This window comes from Rhinolophus hipposideros (genome assembly GCF_964194185.1).
Source record: "Rhinolophus hipposideros genome assembly, chromosome: 1".
Taxonomy (NCBI): domain Eukaryota; kingdom Metazoa; phylum Chordata; class Mammalia; order Chiroptera; family Rhinolophidae; genus Rhinolophus; species Rhinolophus hipposideros.
The window spans coordinates 68,703,593-68,721,108 of record NC_138047.1 but is presented as its reverse complement, the minus strand read 5'-3'; the positions used below and the strand labels follow the sequence as shown (position 1 = coordinate 68,721,108).

General features: G+C 32.2%; 1 protein-coding gene across 1 annotated transcript in view; it reads right to left on the bottom strand.

Annotated features, from left to right (window-relative positions):
* GRID2 (glutamate ionotropic receptor delta type subunit 2) overlaps positions 1 to 17,516 on the bottom strand; it is a 1,327,346-nt gene that overhangs the window by 775,210 nt on the left and 534,620 nt on the right. The gene's annotated exons all lie outside the window — the stretch shown is intronic.

Sequence of the window (17,516 nt, the reverse complement as noted above, 5' to 3'; positions counted from 1 at the left end):
CCCAATTAATATTTTTGTTCATTCTTTAAAAAGGAAACATATATTAAGATTAACACACAGTGATTACATAACGCTATTGTACTACATGAATATTAGGCTTAAATGATACACAGTACAAAAATGATATGTTCCTTTTTAAGAAAACTTTTAAGTAAAGTATTAATGCATGCAAAAGAGTACATTTATATTGTAAAGTTCATATTTTCCCAAAATAAGTACAACTGTATAAGCAGCATCTACGTTATACACAAACAAAACACACATTACTACTGTGTTCCCCCGAAAATAAGACCTAGCCAGACAATCAGCTCTAATGCGTCTTTTGGAGCAAAAATTAATATAAGACCCAGTATGCTATGATATGATATGATATGATATGATATTATATATGACATTATACCATACCATTATACCATATCAAATAATAAAATTACAGCTATTTAATAATATGTACTTACAGTGTTAAAAAAGTGTCAACAATATTTTTTTCCAATGTACAACATTTAAGAGTTAGGGTAGAATGTATATGGACATTTTTACTAAATAGTCTATTGAGTAAAATATTGTTTAATTATTTCCCTTACTGTGCAGAATTTGTAAAAGTGTAAGTTTCTTATACCACGTCTTTATCCATACCATACTATACTAACTATATATTATACCTGGTCTTATATTATATTAAAACAAGACTGGGTCTTATATTAATTTTTTCTCCAAAAGACACATTAGAGCTGATTGTCCGGTTAGGTCTTATTTTTTGCGAAACATGGTGCCATCCCAGAGGATCCTGTGTACCCTTTCCTGCCACTATGCTCCTCCCAGAGAGCCACTATTCTGATTTCTAACACCATAGATTAATTCTCCATTTAAAGGTTTTTCAAGTGGAATCATACAATGTGAATTATTCAGTGTCTGGCTTTTTTTGCATATGTTTGTGAGATTCATTCATGTTTTATGTTGTTGTGATTCATTTTCATTGATTTATGGTATTCCACTACACTAATATGCTACGCTTAATATGTTATTCTCCTGTTGATGTACACAAGCATTGTCATTAGATTTTTTTTTTTTTGCTATTGCATAAGAGTTTTTCAGAATATTCTTATAATACATCTATGAAGAGTATAATTGATTTTCAAATATCTAATCAGGACAGAAGAGTCAATTTTGCATTAAAGGGTAGAGACAAAGACACTTTTTAGACTTCAAAACCATCAATTGAGAATAGAATGATAAATCATGTTTCTGAAGAATAGAGAACTGACATTTGAGGAACAATCAAATATGTTTATTTTCAAAGTGTTAAGATAAAGACGTGGTATAAGAAACTTACACTTTTACAAATTCTGCACAGTAAGGGAAATAATTACACAATATTTTACTCAATAGACTATTTAGTAAAAATGTCCATATACATTCTACCCTAACTCTTAAATGTGGTACACTGGAAAAAAATATTGTTGACACTTTTTAATACTGTAAGTACATATTATTAAATAGCTGTAATTTTATTATTTAATGCAAAGTGGAATGAAAACACAACACATATTTTGATCCTGACAGAATCCAAAGATAAATCTGAAATACTTCCTCATTGTATTTAAGAAAAATGCATTTAATTTAGTACATATATAATATTAACTATAATACATTTTGAATCAAACCTTTTCTACTTCTAAAATACTGTTCAAGTGCAGTATGCTATGCATTACTAGCACACTTGTTAATGACAGTTTTTAAAAATAATTCTGCATTCATAAACAAAACAGATGGTATTTTCTAATGAAAATTTGGGAAAATAGTGGTTTTTTTTGGGAAAGGGGAATTTTCTTTTGTAAAGCATTGAGTTAATTTACTTTATTAGTCTTTGGGAAACTGAGCGATATTTTAATGAAACAATTCTTCATTATTATTATTATTATTATTATTATTATTATTAATTCAGGGAATTATCCCTTTAACTCAGTAAGTTATTAATTATTCACTAAATATCTATGTTGGGTCCAAACTGTGTCAATTGCTGTAGTGAAAACATGATCTTGCTTTCAAGTGTGGCAGTTTTGCTAGGGACACACATGAAATAGTAGCAAAGTACAAGTCTATACAGCACACGACCAAACCCAGAAAAAAATAACAAGGATAATAATGGGTACAATCCAAATGGGTTCATGAAAGAAATGATTCCTTAGAAGGATGAAAGTGAAAATTAAAGAGAAGGAAATTTAGATAAAAGTGTCATTTACCATTGTCTCTTAGATGTGTATGTCATGTAGATGATACATTAATGGAAAATGTGTGTTGTTACAAGCCCAAAAAAGGTAATAATAATAATAATAATAATAATAATAATAATAATGATAATAATAAAATAAGTGCCAAGGTGAGGGGTCAAAGAGTGAATGTCTATGATTTTTTTTCAAACATAATTTTTATAAACATTTTATTCTGAAAAAACAAATATTTTCACATATAGTCAAATGAAATATTATTTTCCCTATGTTACAAATGAAGAAATCAACAGAAATTTTAAAGTCAGGGTGTAATTTTCACATATTTAATTAACAGTGATGAATATTCACTATTGATATATAGTGTTAAGCCACAAAGTTATCCTCTTCAATGAATCAAAATTAGGATCAATGTTCTATTTTTACATAAGGAAGTAAAACAAATCTCCCATACTTCAATAGGTGTTTCTATTTTAGGTTCCAAAAATAGCTATGAGTATTAATAGATAGGTAAAACTAGCCTGTGATTCTCATCCAATTGTTTGTAAATTTTTCTGTGAATGTATGTGCAATTTTCTCGAGGAAGGAACTATTACTTTTATCAGAGTTTCAAAGTTTAAGGAATCATACCTTTACATTTATAATTCTAAAATAGTTTGCATTCAATGTTTACAATTCAATACCTTTACAAATAAATAATATTGACAAATTGAAATACAACTTAACAAAATAATTTTTGTAAAAAAAAATGACATTTCATAGTCAAAGATTGTTTCATTTCCTCTATTAACATAAGCTATTTTTGTTGTTGTTGTTTCTTTATACCCGCAATAACATCTGACTTTATTTTCCAGAGTATGGTCTATTTAAAGTGATACGCATCCTTTCTGTACATACATATCAATCCACAGTTCAAGGTTTTAGCATTTGCCATAGTTTTAGTGTTTTGCCACAAGCATTTTTGCCACAAATACTTTTGCTGCATAACTCAATGGTTGAAAGGCAATTTTGCAGTAAAATGAGATAATAATTGGTTGACAGTATTTTTAAAGATCCTTTTACAAGGTTTCATTTTTCCATGACAAAGTGGTAGAGAAAACAGTGGTGGCTTTAAATTAATAGCATTTCTTCGAGATGAGAAGATGTTGCCCAATGAGCTAGTTGGTTTCTTATTTTGAAACATACTGCGTTGGAAGGAAAAAGAGGTTCTGAGGGCCTCTTAGAGGGTGCAGAGTTGAACCCACATTTCCCATAGATTGAAAACAAGTGTTTGGTATAATCCACAGAATAAAATCAGTTTTTTACAGTATTGCCATGAATCAACACACATTTTAAAACTTTTCAAATGTATTTTTGCAATGAAGTTTTTAATTTTGTTATTCATTTTTAATGTATATTTGTTGTAATTTTATGTTTTATGTTTTATAATTTTATTATGTAAAAGGAAAATATTTACAGCAAAATTGCCTTATAGCCAATTAGTTATGAAGCTAAAATGTTTGCAGTGAAAATGCTTGTGACAAAGATGCTATGGTGAAAATACCGGACCCTTCAATCCACTACCTATGTAAGTAAAATGCATAAGGATTACCAACAGATCATACGGGAAATTTATTTTACAAATGGAGTGTGAAGCTGAGGTTCCAAAACGCTACCTGTTTAAATATCTTAGTGTCTCTCTGCTTACAAGATCTATTTTTGCAGACTTGAGGGCATATTTATTGAGCTTCTTGACCTTTTTGCTGCTGAACAGATGAACACCATGTATAGCCTTCTCTCCTATGCATTTTAAATGTATATATCTTTGTAGAAATGTAAAATGATTTCATATTTTATTGTGCTAATGTTAAGGAGACTAAAATAGAACATCCTATATACACTAAATGAAACTTCTTCAAGAAAATGTCTTACCTTGAGCAATAATATGGCAAAGTGTATAACAAACATGAAACAAAAACATTGTCTGCCATCATTTCACTAATATAAAATATGGGCCAATACCATGTTGTGAAAACTAGGTGTCTTTATACCCTTGTATACATTCATAAATTGGACTAATTAGAAGCTATATGGACTATATTTGGTTATTTCTAATACTATTTGTTATAATCCCTAAGGATTAATACCAGAGGTGATTCATTACGGCTGTGCATTTTTACATAAACACACATAAAAATGTATTTCTTGTCAATACTTATACTTATAAAATACTTATAAAAGAAGGCCTCTATTTATTGCCCAAGGCTATTTGATTTAGAGATTCAATTGCATATTAAGGTAGTGAATTTGAAATAGAATCCTTAGATAGAACACACTATACCATTTATACAATATATTTTCCCTCATGACAATACCAGCAGTTGTTTACAGTCCAAATATATCTGTATAAATTTGTTGTAATAGAAAAGAGATATATATTCAATATTCCATAGCATTTACTTTATAGTGGTTATCCAACAATAAAAAATACATGGTAAGGATACTACTTTAACAATGACAGCAAATCCTAACTATTTGCAGAAATAAACAACCATTATGTGTTGCCCACTTAAAATGTTTTTGATGCCTACAGTTAAGTTGTACTCCAGGAAGATAGTATCAATTTATAAACACCTTTCTAAATACTTGGCAATGAGGATAAAGAGAACAATTTAATGAAAATACCTGTATGAAATCTATGGCCCTTTGAAAAACATACCATTTTGTTATAAATACATACCTCATTTAATTAGCACTACTTGGAATGTTGTAGGCGTACAAAAATCATTTGTTAAGTGGATGAATAAATACAATAATTAATGAAAAAAAGTAAACTTACACCTAAAATAAAAGCACAAGAGAAATATTAGCCTCATTACTTGGCACATTATAGATTAATATTCACGAGGCAATGTTTGTATTCTATTTGTACTATCGAAAACTGGTATAAATGGACTATAGGAAACTGCTATAAAATGATTTGGTTAAACAAATACTAACAAAACACATACTCTAAGTATCTGACAAAGTATATTGACCCCATTCTTGAAATTTGTCCTATAACACCACCCCTTTTTATTCTGACAAAGCCTTAGTGCATTCCCTTACCTGTCAATTATACTTTTCAAATAAATTTTGGTTGCCTACTGATTCTACATAAAATGTACAGAATTAAAAAACAAATTAAATAGCATTACATAATTCAAATACTTGACTACCACTTTTGACTATAAGCAAATTTGGTAGTTCTCAATCTTCACGGGCATCATAATCATATGAAGATTGTTATAAATACCATGAGTCCCCCAAAATAAGACCTAACCGGCCCATGAGCTCTAATGGGTCTTTTGGAGCAAAAATTAATATAAGACCCGGTCTTAAGACCCGGTCTTATTTTAATATAAGACTTGGTCTAATATAATGTAGTGTAATGTAATGTAATATAATGCAATGCAATGCAATGCAATGCAATATAACATAATATAATATAATATTATATAACACAATATAATTAATATAATATAATATAATACTATATAATATAATATAATATAAATACAAGACCAGGTCTTATATATTAATTTTTGCTCCAAAAGACACATTAGAGCTGATTGTCTAGCTAGGTCTTATTTTCGGGGAAACATGGTATATTAATATAAATTACTGGTAACTCAGACCTGCTTAGCAGATTCTCTGGAAGATGGAGTTGAAAGTGGTGCAGGACTCTGTAATTTTAAAATCTTCCCAGATGATTCTGATGAATCCCTGAGCATACATTATTCTTCCTATATCACTGCACAAAGAATAAATACTATCTGCTAAAGCCTAGCCATCATTGCTTTTTCTGATAAAACCAAATTGAGCATCTCTGTTATCCATTCTATTTTATAATGGCCCTAAGTTTCTCACATCCTACAAGCCTATAAATCCTTTCCTCCTTTCCTCTTCCTTACTCAATTCCTATTCCTCCTCAATTACATCTTCTTTGTAATGACCTCTTTAATTCCTCCGAGGTAGAGTGTCTAAGGCTTCTGTGTGTTCAAAGCCTTTGCTGTTTCTTTTATTTTAACAATTGTTAATTTGTATAATTATAGTTTATGATCTTATATTCTGGCTCTTTGATTAGGCTATAAGTTCCTTAAAACAGATAACATGACCTATTGATTTTTTAATGCAGAAAATACTGACTTAAAATATAGATGCTCAATTAATGGGTATAAAACGAAGGTATTTGTGATTAACATAAAAGTTATGATTACATGTATCTCAACATGTTCTGCAACCCTGTATAGGACACATTTTCACTTTTTACATATTAAAATATAGGTAATAAAGACAATAGAAATGTTACATAAACATGACTAACCATCTTAGTTTCCCTGGATCTGAGAAGCTTCCCAGGATGTGAGAAGTTCATTCTTAAAACAGGGACAGTATTAGGCAAACTGGGATAATTGGTCAGTTTTTTAAATTAAAGTTTAATTATTTTTATTTTCAAATGAATATTAAATTTAAAATTAAAGTAATAATACACATGGATTTGTTAACTATTTGTTAATTTTTAATATTTGTAGGAAATATTATAGATGATATATATTAGAATTGCTTTTTCACCAATTATTAAAAAATTAATTGACTTTACATTTGATGGAAGGTGTTTATAATGGAAGAGCTATATTCTGAACATATGTGAAAAAGCGGTCTTTTATTAAAGGTATATATTGGATTAGCTCCTTCTATACTAAAATATTAAGATAAAATTGGGTTTGTAAAAATATTTCTCTAAAGAAAACAAAAAATAACTAGTTTCCATTATATGATCATTCCTTGGACTTGTCATTCTTTAGATTGACTTTACTCAGTAAAACCCTTATAAAAATTATTACAATTTTAAGAATAATTTAGGTCAGATCAGATTACTCTTCTCAAGCTCTATTTTGAAAATAAAAATATTAAAAGTCTCTCAAACATACTAAAATCAGAATAATCATCAATTTTCAAGAAAATTAAGTAATCAATTCAATGACAGTCTCTATTCATAGTCTCATTGATTTTATTTTTAAAAAAAAGGTTATGAAGTGAAAGGGATTGAGAAGTACAAAAGACGAAGGCACACTTCCTAATTTAGTAAATACAGTGTTGGTGAGAAGGTGGAGAAGCTAGAACTCTTAATTTATTCTAAGGCCAGCATTACCCTGAAACCAAAGCCAGATAAATACATAACAAGAAAAGAAAATTACAGACCAGTATTCCTTATGAATATACATGTAAAAATCAACAAATTACTAGCAAACTGAATCCAACAGCATTTTAAAATAATTAGACACCATGACCAAGTGGGATTTATCCCAGAAAGGCAGGGGTGGCAACATAAGAAAATCAATCAATGTAATACACTGATTAGAATACATTAATTTTTAGACTACATTAATGTACTATAGAACAAAGGAGGGAAGGCATATAATCATCTCAACTAATACAGAAAGTACGCTTGACAAAATCCAGTACCCTTTCATGATGTAAACATTCAGAAAACCAAGAATCATAGGGAACTGCCTCAACATGATATAGAGCATTTAGGAAAACTGGGCAGCTAACATCCTATTCAGTGGTGAAAGACTGGAAATATTCCTTCTCCTATAACCAGGAACAAGGCAAAAATGCCTGCTGTCACTGCTGCTGTTCAACATTGTACTGGAAGTTCCATCCATGGCTATTAGTGAAGAAAAAGAAATAAAAAGGCATCCACATTTGAAAGGAAGAGGTAAAACTATCTCAACTCACAGATGAGAAAATTGTATACCTAGAAAATCCTAAAGAACCAGTAAGAAAGCAACCTTTCTTACCATGTACAAATTCAGCAAAATTGCAAAATATAAGATCAGCACACAAAAATCAGTTGTGTTTCTACACAACAGCAACAAACAATCTGAACAAGAAATAAAGAAAGCAATTCCGTTTATAATACATTTTAAAAGAATGAAATACTTGGGAATAAATCTAACCAAAGAAGTGGAAGACTTGTACTCTGAAAACTACAAAACACTGCTGAAAGAAATTGAAGACACAAATGAATGGAAAGGCATCCATGTTCACAGACTGGAAGACAATATTGTTAAGCTGTCAAGGCTGTTCTACTGATCTACAGATTCAATGCAACCTGTCTCAAAATTCCAATGGCCACTTTTACAGAAATGGCAAAGACCATCTGCAAATTCATATGGAATTGAAAGAGGCCATGAATGGTCAAAACAATCCCAAACAGGAACAAAGTTGCAAGATATAAAATACAGTCATAAAAAATTATAGTCAAAGTTATAAAAATAGTCAAGGGGTTACAAAGTATAGTATAGGAAATACAGTCACTAATCTTATCATAGTTATATATGATGCCAGATAGGTTACTAGGGTGATCACTCCATCTAAACATCTAATCACTATGCTGTATGCCTGAAACTAATATAATATTGTATGTCAACTATAATTGAAAAATAAAATTTAAAAAGCCACGTACCCTTGTAACTCTCAAATAATAAATGCAATTATAAAAAAAATTATGAAGAAACAAGGAGGGCTCCAGAGATGTCTGACAAATAAAAGATAAAGGACATGTAGCCTGCGCAGGATTGAAACAACCCCAGAACTCTGTCAACACACTAAAAGAAACGTATATCTATTTATAAACTTTAAAGTTTTGGGCAGAGATTCATTGATCTTTAAATTGTTACAAGAAATTAGAAATTTTACACATTGCATTTTATTATTCTCTTGAAGAATTAATCTATATCATAGTGTTTTAAATAAGATATTACAAAATTTAATTTAATGCTAGCAAAAGGTGCTACCAATTAGTCCTCTTTTGGTTGTTTTTTACTTTTAATAGCCATAGTTTTAATGCTTATATTTTTCTAATAAAGCTCTATCTTGCCTTTGAGTGTCTTTTACATTATTAAAAACATATTTAGCAATTGACCATTAGTTAATGTTGAAATAAAATAATGACGTTTAGTTTTAATATTTTGCTTTACTTATAATCTTTAATTTTATCTTTAATTTTACTTCTGTTATTTCAGCAATTAGTACAATGTTTCTCATAGCAGGTACTCAGTGAATATTTATAGTATGAATACATTGATTTTTATTAAAATACCTGGTGATCTAATTCACTTAGTATGATTATACAAAATAAGCGTACATGAGAAAAGACATTAGTACTGATCAGTGCTACTAGCATTGACCAGAGAAAAATTCTGATATGTTCTAAATTAAATTACGCAGGGTGGAGTGTGAGAACAGAGGAGTTAAATAGTTAACATAGCCAAGGGCAGAAACCAAAAAAAACACTGCTCACATTATTGAATGTATGTTGAAACCTTGAATCATCTTCCGTGTGGCCATTTCAGCTCTTATCTACAGAAGCAGCTGACTACCAGACTCCACCCATCTTGCTCACACATGAACTTTCCAGATTGTTGCCCACAGCCTATCTGAAAGCAGCAAACTCTTCTTTCTTATAGACTATGCACCTATCCCAGAACTAGCCCCTCTTCATCTTCTCCTGCACCAACACCCCTATCGATAGCCAATGTAAATTCTTTCAAAACAACTTAAATCTTTCTTCTCCAAAGTTGTTGTAATAAAGGGCCCTGTCAATACCAGGGCAGCAGACATGTTTGCCTTTTCCATCTGGCCCTGCCACTAGTGGTTCAGGCTGCATGTCCCAGGACCTGGTTATTTTTCTGGCTAGCATATGGCTCAAGGAACCCATTCTTTCGGGGGGGGGGGGGGAAGTCTGGCAAGGAAGGTTTTTGTTTCACACTATTAACAGAATATCAGATTGAGAGTGCATCTAAAAGACTTTTTCATGGGTAATAGCCCGTGAATCCCGTGATATTTCTTGTTGTTTTACATTGTGTACTAATTCTGGTCTACCTGTTGGATGCCAGGGCTCAGAACCAATTGCACAGTCACATGGAATGAGCTAAAAAATAGATTATCTGTGTGCTTTTATTAGGATAACCTAGTGTCCGCAAAGCAAGATTTCTATCACATAACCAGGGTTAGCTATACTAGTTCCCAAAATTTAACTCACTATTTTGATATTCTATTTTCTCTGAGTCCAACCCATAGGACAAGTCTCTGTTATTTAATGAGTTATACTAAAGCAATCAGCATTACTCCATGGTCAATTGCTAAATACACTAGTTTCCCCTTATTCTCAATTTCCCTTGTCAAGATTTCAGTTATCTGTGGTCAATCATGGTCTGAAAATGTTGAGCAGAAAATTCAAGATCGTGAAAAATCCATAAATTTTAAATTGTGTGCCATCCTGAGTAACATGAAGGAAGTTCATGCCACCTAGCTCTATCCCACCCAAGATGTGAATCATCCCTTTGTCCAGCTTCTTTTCTCCACAATATACATTAATCACTTAGTAGCCATCTCGGTTATCAGATCAACGGCCAGGGTATCTCAGTGCTTGTGTTCAAGTAACCCTTATTTTACTTAATAATGGCCCGAAGCTCAAGAGAAGTGATTCTGGTGATTCAAATATGAGGTAAAGTTCTTTCTTTAAGCAAAAAGGTGAAAGTTCTCTACATAATAAGGGATTTTGTCATCTCAAATTATCACAAGAAAATAAAGGTATGTACAGGACAATGAGATATTTTGAAAAAGAGACCACATTCACATACGTTATAGCACAATACATTGTTAATAATTGTACTATTTTATTAGTAGTATTATTAACCTCTTACAGTGCCCAATTTATAAACCTTATCATAGGTAAGTATATAAAGGAAAATACAAAGTATACATAGGTTTGGGTACTATCTGTGGTTTCAGGCATCAACTGGGGGTCTTAGAACATATACTCTGCAGATAAGGGGGGACTACTGTACATTAACTTTATTAAAATTTAACACAGTTTAAGCATACTAGAAACTTACTTATTCCTATAATTAAAGTGTTTGGAATACTTCTTTGATGGTCATCACAATAAGAAAAAATATATATAATATTAATTTTGGTTCTCTACTTTTTGTTTTCTCATTTCTGTTATCTTTCTTTGGTATTCAATATATAGGTCTAGACAATTAAAAACAACAACAACTCTACACCAGACTTAAGCTACAAAATCTATTCAGTAAGCTATTTTATGAACAAAAGTAAACCAAAGCATGTTTATCAGAAAGCCCAATTAAAGAAACAACAAATAAAATAATTATCATTATTAATAAATTAAAATATGTTTATCTTGCTACAAGCTACATTTTGAGAGACTTATTTCAGACATATTAGAGAACATTTTGAAAATATTTAAAAAATATATCAGCAATAATGCTAAAAAGTAATTAAAAATAAGGCAGAAATGACATTATGTAGGTATAGAACACTCATCCAAGTGGGAAAATACTTAAGGTATGAAAGCAATAGTTTTATAGGTAAATAAGTCAAAATGAGAAATACCACAAAAAAGGTTTTTCTTTTTTAAGACAGATTTAGACTAAAAAAGGATTAGTTGCTAAGTTATTCACTTTGGTCCACAAAAGACAGCATTAAACAAAATGAGCTTAAACTATAGTAACAGGAGATATTTAGGTTGCATAATACAAAATTAGTATAAATAAAAATGGCTAGGAGAACTGATTCTGGGTGGTGAACACACAATAAAATATATACGCGATGTATATAGAATTGCACACTTGAAATCTTTATAATTTTACCAGCCAATGTAGCCCAATAAATTTAATTATAAAAAAGATGGCTAAACAACCAAATAGAATATTAATTTAATAGACTATAAATGTCTTATTTGTGTGTCTATTTTATTGTATTATTTTATCTTATTCTTGTTTATTTTACTTTACTTAACATATACAAGAGCATTAGGATTCCAAAAAAAATTTTAACAATTGCCCATCATGTTTTCTCCCATGCTTTTTGTTCGAGGTTAAGGTAAACATAGACAATATACTGTATGATATATTCAACGGGGCTTTTTTGCTCTTTTATTTATACAATAATAATGAAAGACTTTTCCTGTAGGAATAAACCACATCGAATAACAATAGCAAATCTGAACAAAACTGAATTACTTCGAAATGTCATTTTATACAACAAGCACTATATCCTATGATGTCACAGATATATTAGGGCAAACATGGGTAAGATAATTTTTTCTCTTCTTGCCTCTTAGATCATAAAGGGTAAGTAAAACCAACAAATAAGAATTATTAAGGCAACTCATATTTTTTATATCTTACCCTGCAACTAGATGCCAAAGACAAGAAAGAAAAAAAAGGAGGAACTATGTTGATTCAAAAATGAAGGAATAAATGTTTCATAAAACATTTAAAGTATTTTGAGAGAGAGATCTAGTGGAATGGGAGTGTATGGGGGAGTTGAGCCAGACAGGACTTGGCTGAAAAAGAAGCAGGAGAGAATGAAGGTGAATTGGACTGCAAGAGTACTGGCCAGATGACTTGGAACCTTGAAAGCAAATTAAGGGCTGAATTCTAAGGCTGGCGAGCCCTCCCATAGAAGCGAGAAAAGGAGGATCATCCTGGCTCTCCTGATTGCTGTCTGGGTACATTTACTCACAGACTTGCAGAATGGCAGCCACACATCTGCCCACTATGTTTGACCCTGCCTCTGCCCATGAGAGGACCACAGAGATGGGACACTTCCACTCTGGGTTACAGAACTCAATAACCTTTGAGGATGTGAGCATGGACTTCACCCAGGAGGAGTGGGTGTTATTGACTTCATCTCAGAGGAAACTGTACCGAGATGTGATGCTGGAGAACTATAGAAACTTGGCTTCACTGGGGCATCAATTCAGCAAACCCACTTTGATCACTAAGATGGAGCAGGAAGATGAAATGGAGACAATAGAGAGAATTCACCAAGATACCTGTACAGATGGGATGATTCTCCTGAAAACCAAACAATTACAACATAAACAAGATATTTTGGAGAAAGAAACACTCAATGGCAAGAATAAGGAGCAAACTCATGAAGGCAAACTCATTGAAAGGAATGAAATTGTTAAAGCCTTGAGCAAGAAATCTAGCATTCCTCAGAATAAGAGAATTCCTCGGAATAAGAGAATTCCTCCTGGAGAGAAACCCCATCAATGCCTTGACTCTGGAAAAACCCTCAGAGATTGCTCACCTCTTAAGCCATGTGAGACAATTCTTTCTGGGGAAAAGTCCCAGGAGTACAAAAAAGATGAAAATGCCTTCATCAGGAGCTCTTACTTAACCATGAACAAGAGACAACATACAGGAGACAAATCCTATGAATGCAGTGACTGTGGGAAAGTCTTAAGTTCAATCCGATACCTTAAGCGGCATGAAAAAACTCACATTAGAAAGAAATCTTTTGAATGTAGTCAGTGTGGTAAATTATTTCAAAGCCAGCCTTCCATTAAGTTGCACATGAGAACCCACACTGGGGAAAAACCTTTTATGTGTAATCAATGCGGGAAAGCATTCAGCTCAAGTTCTTACCTTACGCGACATAAGAGAATTCATACTGGGGAGAAGCCCTATGAATGCTGTGACTGTGGGAAAACCTTCAGAGATAGCTCACTTCTCAGACAACATAAAGGAGTTCACTTAAGAGAAAAACCCTACAAATGTAACCAATGTAGCAAAACCTTCTCTAGGAGATGCAGGCTTACCATGCACACGACAATACATACTGGAGAGAAACCCTATGCATGCAATGATTGTGGGAAAGCATTTAGTATTCTTGCATACCTTAAAAGACATAAGAGAATCCACACTAGAGATAAATCTTTTGAATGTAGCCAGTGTGGAAAAGCACTAGGTAGTCAGTCATCTCTTAAGACACACATGTGGATACATACTGGAGAGAAACCTTACAAATGTGGTCAGTGTGGGAGAACTTTTAGGATCAGCTCTAATCTTACTGTGCACAAGAAAATTCATACTGGAGAGAAACCCTGTAAGTGTGATGACTGTGGAAAATCCTTTAGGGATCGCTCTTGCCTTAAAGAACATGTGAGGATTCACACTGGAGAAAAACCCTTCATGTGTAGTGAATGTGGAAAAGCTTTCAGAGTAAAATCTTCCCTCATTTTTCACAAGAAAGTTCACATAAGAATGAAACAATATAAATGTAAGGAATGTGGGAAAGTCTTCAGCGGTTTCTTATCACATAGGAGACATATGAAAAACCATACCAGGGAAACGAAACCCTTTAAGTGTAGTGAGTGTGGAAAAGCCTTTCAGAGGCAAGTCTCTCTTACAATACACATAAGAACTCACACAGGAGAGAAGCCCTATGAGTGTAACCAGTGTGGGAAAACCTTCAGTGTGAGGTGTAATCTTATGGTGCACAAGAGAGTACATACAGGAGAAAAACCCTATAAATGCCATGTTTGTGGGCGCGCTTTCAGTAAACCCATATACCTCCGGTGTCATGAGAGAACTCACAATGGATAAAGCTAATGACCTCCATGTAGAACAGCATTCAGTGAACTCAATCTTCAAGACATAGAAACAAGTGCTAAACGAAGAGAAAACCTGGATGTAAATGTGGGAAAGCCTCTGAATAACACATATGTAGGAGAAACCTTAGTTGTGCAATGACCATGGAAAATCCTTTATTCGTTCTTCATTCCTTAGAAGATATGTGACAGCTCAACACTGAAGAGAAAAACTTATAATATCTTTAAGACTTGTTACTTGAGAGAAATAAACACCTAATGTATGAAAAAAAAAAAAAAAATAAAGTATTTTGAGAGAGAAAAATAAAGAAGACTTTATGGAAGTTTAAACTAAAATGGGATAAAAGATCACTAGGACAAGTTAAAAATATTCCAAGTGATATCAAGCACCTATTTACAGAAACTAGTGGTCATTTTACTTTGTAGAGTTGTTCCTAAAGTGAAATGTGTGCAGGAAGGTGGGAATAATAAATGCACACATTTACACTTTCTAAGAAGATAAAGGAAGAATGGAAGTCTGGCTATTTCTTGTGCTTGTCTTTTTTTTTAATGTTAAGAAGGAAATGAAATAGATAAAATTATTTGGAATGAAAAAATATAATTCACGTAACTGCTGCAAGATTTTGCTGAGAATCAGTCAAGAAGCCATGTGGGAGAGGAATGTTTTAGACCATCAGAATTATCCCCCAGGTTTGCAATAGAGATTTCAGATGTGAGCCAGTGTTTTTTAAATTATTAATTATTAATGAACATATGAATTGAGCTATGATCCTAGCTCTATAACTAAGTTTTAGTCATCAGGTCACTTCAATCAAGCCATAGATATACACAATGTGATATACAGATGATGTGTTACAGAATTGTACACCTGAAACCTGGGTAACTTTCTGTGTAGATTGGTTGAGCATAATTAAGTCTGGCTCATTGAAGGACGTGGTATAAAGAAAAATTCAATTAATAAAACACCTTCCTGTTCTTTCAGAGCAAACAAGAGAAGGGTGCTATAAAACAATATTTTAATTCTGTATGTACTGATCTATGACACACAGACTAATTGCAACATGCAAATTCTGTTTGCTTAGATCTCATGTGCAGCCTGATAGTCTGCATTTCTAACAATCTCCAAGGAGAAGTCAGGTTACTAGTTCAAGTCCAACACTTTGAGTAGTAGAGCTGTAAATTTAAGGTTAAACAAATCGTAAAGAACACAAATAAAAATGCCAGGGAATTTTTTTCTGAGGTAAGATTTAAAGTTCCAGAAATTTATTTTTTGGTGTTAGGAGCGGTATGTTTCCATACAGTTTAAAAGCTAAACGGACACATAGGACCAACGAGCTTTACCAAGCCACACGTAGTTAAAGAAGACTTAACTGTGCATATGAGAGGGATGCATGGCCTATTTTAAGCAAAACGCCTAAGATCCAACTTCCTCCCGGCTTTGAGCTCAACTCAGAAATGGCAGAATTTTTAGAAAGGGTTAAAAATCAGCTTAGGGATGAATAAGGTAGTCAAAGCTTTGCCTGGAGCACAAACATCTACCTATTTACAATTGAGAAAATGAAGAATGAGTTTTTTTATTTTTTTCAATAAAGTTTATTGGGGTCACAATGGTTAGTAAAGTTACCCAGGTTTCAAGTGTACAATTCTGTAATACATCATCTGTATATCACATTGTGTATATTTATGGCTTGACTAAAATAACATGATGATTAAAACTTATAGAGCTAGGTTCATAGCTCAATTAATATGTTAATTAATAATAAATAATTTAAAAAAGACTGGCTCACAGTTTATCTGAAATCTCTATTGCAAACCTGAGGGGAAATTCTCATGGTCTAAACCATTCCTCTCCCACATGGCTTCTTGACTGATTCTCAGCAAAATCTTGCAGCAGCTACATGAATTACAAACTAGATGTATTAAATGATCAAATCAAATTTAAGAGGTCAGTTCTAGGTCTGCACTGTTCAACAATGTAGTCGATAACTCCATCTGCCTATTCAAATTTATATTAATTAAAATGAAACACAAGAAAACAAATCACTTCCTTAATCACACGAGCCACCTTTCAAGTGTACAATAGCCATATGTGGCTACCACACTGAACAGCATACTGTTCTATATGAACATTTCCAACATCACGGAAAATTGTGTTGGAAAACACAGTCCTATCTTAATGTTGACAGAGCTCCTACACATTTGTTAATTTTCAAACCATTTACTATATAACCTAATTTTTATTCTCACAACCACCATATAAAAAATACAGAAGTTAATATTTCTATATTTTATAAAGGAGTGTCATGCTGGTTTCTCAGAGCCAAACTGAGGTTAAAGATCTCAGGGACTAAAATATGTGTCCCTTGTGGAATTCATTTGTCCAATGGGATTCAAAATTCAGTTCCTACCTTTGTTTTGTGTGGAGATGAACTAAGTTTTGAATTTAAATTGTATTAGCTTTCTTTCTTTCTTTCTTTCTGTCTGTCTTTTTTTTTTTTCATTTTCATTATTTAACTTTACTAATATTTACGAAAAGAGTTGGGATTCATTTTTGCCTCTCAAATTGGCAATATTTTAAAAATTTTATTAAATTTATTGGGGTGACACTGGTTAATAGGACTATATAAGTTTCAAGTGTACAATTCTATAATACATCATCTGTATTTTATAGTGCCTTGTGTGTTCACCACCCAAAGTCAAGTTTCCTTCCGTCACTATTTATTTGGCCCCCTTTATCCTCTTCTCTCTCCCTCACCTTCTTTCCTCTCTGATAACCACCATACTGCTGTGGGTGACTATGCGTTTTTGTTTGTCCTTTTTGTTCATTTGTT